Source organism: Nicotiana tomentosiformis, chromosome 2 (assembly GCF_000390325.3).
Source record: "Nicotiana tomentosiformis chromosome 2, ASM39032v3, whole genome shotgun sequence".
In the NCBI taxonomy this organism is placed as follows: Eukaryota; Viridiplantae; Streptophyta; class Magnoliopsida; order Solanales; family Solanaceae; genus Nicotiana; species Nicotiana tomentosiformis.
Genome location: NC_090813.1, coordinates 107749431 through 107754430, shown reverse-complemented (window position 1 = coordinate 107754430; position 5000 = coordinate 107749431). Strand labels below are relative to the sequence as shown.

At 33.1% G+C, this 5000-nt stretch overlaps 2 non-coding genes across 2 annotated transcripts in view; one reads left to right on the top strand and one right to left on the bottom strand.

The window, feature by feature from the left end:
- The first annotated feature begins 1776 nt into the window (after positions 1–1776).
- Positions 1777–1848, top strand: TRNAC-GCA (transfer RNA cysteine (anticodon GCA)). The gene has a single exon. It is a non-coding gene; the product is annotated as a tRNA-Cys (tRNA).
- Positions 1849–4930: 3082 nt separating this feature from the next.
- TRNAD-GUC (transfer RNA aspartic acid (anticodon GUC)) overlaps positions 4931–5000 on the bottom strand; it is a 74-nt gene continuing 4 nt past the window's right edge. The window contains exon 1 of the tRNA in view: positions 4931–5000. This exon is cut by the window's right edge and continues 4 nt beyond it. This is a non-coding gene — a tRNA (tRNA-Asp).

The following is a 5000-nucleotide window of genomic DNA, read 5'->3' as shown; positions in this document are numbered from 1 at the left end:
ACGAGCCCATATCCTTGCTTTTCTATCAATTTCTAATTCTGATCTTCCTCCCCAATCTGATATTATGGTGCCGGTATAGACCGAAATTCCGTTATGGTCCAATTCTGATCGGTAATAAATACCGGGACTTTGCAATATTTGATTGATCACAATTCTATATATTCCATTGACTATAGAAGTTCCCAGGGAATTCATTAGAGGAATGTTTCCGATAAAAAATGTTTGTTCTTGCATATCCCTACTGTTTTTCCAAATTAATCCCGCGGATACATATAATTCAGAAGAATATGTGAGTGATTCATACACAGCATCTCTTTCCTTTATCAAGGGTTCGACCAATTGATATGTTTCCACAAATAATTGAAATTCAATTTCTTGATCTGTATCTTCAATTTTTGGAAACTTATAAAGTTCTTCCGTCAAACCTTGATCAATGAACCTACAAAATCCTTCAAATTGTATCTGATTAAATCCAGGTATTGTAGATATTCCCTCATTTCCATCCCCGAGCATTTTTAATTTCCCATTTATCAAAAAATACCACTATTGGTTCATTCTTCATCTAATTAGATAGATTAGATAAATGATCTAGCAATGATGGCATTTCTATTTTGTTTACCGAATCACATGAAATTTTACCCAACTCCATATCTGGAATGTATGAAATACGTATGAACGGAGGAAGAAAGAGAATTTTCTACTTAAATTGAATTGGAATTTATTGGAATTTTCAACAGATACAAATGGAAAGAAATTGATAAAACATCCCTAGAAACAGACTTCTGCTACTTAGACTTATTAATTAAGTTATAGGATTTTGTATAGAATATCAAAACAAAAATGGTTCCATTTCTACCATTATTATGATAATACATATTCCAACCTGCTTGAATACCAGAAAAATAAATGGATTCGACATTTGATCTTTTCGCTGAGATAAAGGCATAAAAATCAGAAAGAATATATAGAATTAGAATCGGTTTTTTAGCATTTAACCCCCTTTTATGTTATGGATTTCGTTGTTCAAAAAATGATTTGCAGAGAAGAGAGAGATTTTGTTTACAGATTTTTGAGTAGAATACAATTGTGAAGTGTATAAGAAAAGAAGGTTTGTATGGCTTAACCACGTGTGGAGATATCTATAATATCCGTCTTTCTTCTCTTTTATTGTTTTATTGTCGTTCTCTGTTCTATTCGGGGCAACACGGGTTGTGCTCTATGAAACCAGAATTTCAATTTTCTATTCAATTCAAAATTCAAATTGAAGTATGATACTTTTCTGATATCTGATAATTCTCTATCGGGAACATATATAAATAATATATATCCGTCTAACAATTTCTCTTGGGGGGTTTACATATACTCATAATTGTTGTTATAATTAAAATTGAGAAGGATTTTTTGATTGAAAAAATCCATACTGATTAGTTATATATCAAGTTGTATTTTCTTATGTCATTAGGAAAACAAAATTTGGAGATTCAAATCCAAGAATCATTCATGCATTCTAAGTCAATAGTTAATGGTTCCGATTTTCAGAAATTTGAATTTTGGATTTTGCGACTGAAAATCCACATTTTATTTTTCAATAGAAAGGTAAGAGAAAGCTTTGAACATTATGAATTTGGAGATAGACTCAATCGAAATTAAAAGGATGAATCAAACCCAATCAAAAGGGAAGAAGGATTAGGATTTCTTTGACTTTGTGCAAGTACAATAAAAAAGCAGTTCAGTAATCCGGGAAAGTTTTCATCTATTTTGTATTTGTAGCATTTTGGCGACATGGACGAGTGGTAAGGCAGAGGACTGCAAATCCTTTTTTCCCCAGTTCAAATCCGGGTGTCGCCTGATCAACAAAAAACTAGAAATCTCTTTTTTTCTTCTGTTCTGTTGATATAACCCGCCGAATGATTCCCCAGCAGAAGCAGAGAAAGCAGACTGTTGATACTTGTTTGATTCTAAACATCCGGTCTGGGGGTTTTTCGAAAAAATTGTAAATATCCTTGCATTGCATATTTAGGCTTCAAGGAAATATTCGAATGCTAGAGGAGCTATCAAGACTTCGCAATTACCTTCTACTACAAATCAAAATTTTCTATTATTAATGCATTGTATAATGACTGGACCTTGAATTAGATTGGAGAGCCCGATAGGAAATCTAAATAGTTGTGGAAGGGGGCGGAAGATACTTTATTATATACGAGGAACTCACGAAAATCTCTGAGTGCTCAAGCATCCAATCAATTGAAATGAGGGTCAACAAAAAAAGAATAGGACCTATTATTCCTACATGTTCCATTAGTAACATTCCCTTGAGATGTTACTGCAGATTTTGCTTGTGTTTAATCTTTCCCGATTAGAAATCATATAGGAATTTCTTATAAAATGAGCGAATTTATTGGATTGGTTTATTAATAGTCTTCGTTCTTTTTGACTCTGCGCCATTGATTCCACTATTATTAGTGAGGAATAATGGAACAATTCCTTTATATTTATAGAGATAGGGGACATAATTCATATGGATATAATAAGTCTTGCTTGGGCTGCTTTAATGGTAGTCTTTACTTTTTCCCTTTCACTCGTAGTGTGGGGAAGAAGTGGACTCTAGGGGTCCTACTAATTGAGTTAAGGAAGAAAACTTTATCAATTGCTTTCTAGATCGTTCTGTAACACGTTTTGAACAAAATAAAAATATCTTCATTTTAAAATTCCATTGGACTCGACTGGAGTAATGTATTATAGGAATCATCCTCTTTCAATCAAAGAGCTATTTCAATGATTCCCATGTTTGTAGTTCGAAAGGAAGAGGATCCCAGGAAATTTATTCGAACCTAATTCTTCCGAAATTTTCTATTCCAATGAACGGCCTCTTACCAGGTGATACTGAGGAGGGCCGGACCCTTTTTTATTTGTTTATTTGTTTTTCTCTTTACTGTTCAAAGAAGAGGTGCTTTTGTTAAGTGTATACGCACTTTGTATGAGAAAGAAAGGATCTAAACATAGTGGTTGTCTAACGAGATACTATGCAGAATAAGATCTTCAGGTGAGTCACATATTGCGCGTTTACCCCTTTTGAATTTTTGAAATTGGATTTATGCTTTATCGACTTATTTCATATCATGGTTCAGGCGTTAAAAATCGGTGAGGTTTACTCTTCCTTTTCGATGCCCGTGGAACTACTGTCAATGGTTTACTCAATTATTTCTTGGGAATGTTAAAAAAAAAAAGATTATTACGTGATTTTTTGAATCTGCCTATATCTATCGCTTTTCCTTCATTGATTTGATTCTTTCAATAGATACCGAGATTCAGATTGGAAATCAAAAATCTAGTAATTCAAACTATAAGACATAAGAGTAATTCAGATTGATCAAAACTAATAGATATAGCAAATAAATGGAATTGGATGCTATGTCAATCCCATATATGGAATTGATATTCACATATATCAAGATAATATTGTAGATTGATCTATAGATCCATATCAAAAGATCCATATCAAATGCAGCCTCTATCTTTATTTTATTCCGGGGGCGCAGCTTTATAACTACAATCTAACTAAGAAATAGTATGGTAGAAAGAAATAGATGAATCTTTCTTTCTACCATACTATCTATCTATTAGAATACTGCCGATTCTAGTCCACTTATTTCATTTAAGACATGAAATTAGAATCTTTTTTATTTTATTTCGTCAATTTTGGCTAAGAACTCAGAAGTCAAGTTTCATTCAAATTAGTTAATAATTAATAGTTTTGACTGACTATTTTTACGTAAATGATAAGTAGAAAAGCGGTAGGAACTAGAATAAATAATGCAGTAGCAATAAATGCAAGAATATTTACTTCCATAATCTCATCGGTTTTTTACTTCGCAATAACTCGGGATTTAATCCCATAGAGATGATAAATCTTTGGCCTGTAAATTCAATGAATGAATATTACCTCTCGATGATCTTGAATCGGATCAATATCATGAATAACAATATCTGAACTATCAAATCAATTCGTCGTCGAGAATTGAATAGTATAACATAGGAAGTTCTTTTATCCATACCGCCCCAAACTTGGATTCCTGACCCAATCCAAAATTCCTTTATTTATTTATCATTATCATTTTTTCTCATCTGTTCTTTTTTTCTCTCTAATCTATCTAGTTCCTTCTTGTACAATCATCTGATGAAGTCTCATCAAATAGCTCTTCCACTTCCAGTGGTCACATAGTTACAAACCCAAACAAACAATAAAAGCTAAATGGAAAAAGAAAGGAGTTTAGAATTAAACTATTTTTGACTTGGAAGACAAAGAAATGTGATAAAGATGAGACCGTATAAAATGAATATTCATCAAATTGACTATTTTCCGATTTGTTCTTTTGTCGATGGGGCCTTAAAACAAAATGAAAAATTGGAAAAATGATTAATTCCCCTTTCTAAGAGGAGTAGGATCTTTGGTTGATCTGCCCTTTCCCCTCCTTTCTTCGTAGATTATTAGCCCCGGGATACCTATACCAAAAGCTCAGTGTGCAATTTGCATGAAATCTATTTTTCAACTTCAAACTAGTAAGTGAGGTTCCATAAATCCGTAGCCAGAAAAATAAATTGTTTTTTTTTTGTTTTTTCTGGAAAGTATTTTCTTATATTAAATTTTGTATTGGACAAGAAAGGAATTCCCCTTGTGTATGCGCGCCTCAAAAAGGTATAGTACTCGATTCCATTACATGCATCGGGGGCAATCGAAAAAGCCAGCATTTCTTGGAATACTGACTATAATGCTACCAATAATTGTACTAATCCAACCGCATATGTCTTTCTCCTACCAAAAGGAAAGAAAAAAGAAATAAGGATTTCCCCTTTACTTTGACAATGAAATTCTGTCCCCGGTCCCCTTCATAAAAAGGGAGAGATTTATTGATATATTTATTGGATACATCGGGACTGACGGGGCTCGAACCCGCAGCTTCCGCCTTGACAGGGCGGTGCTCTGACCAATTGAACTACAA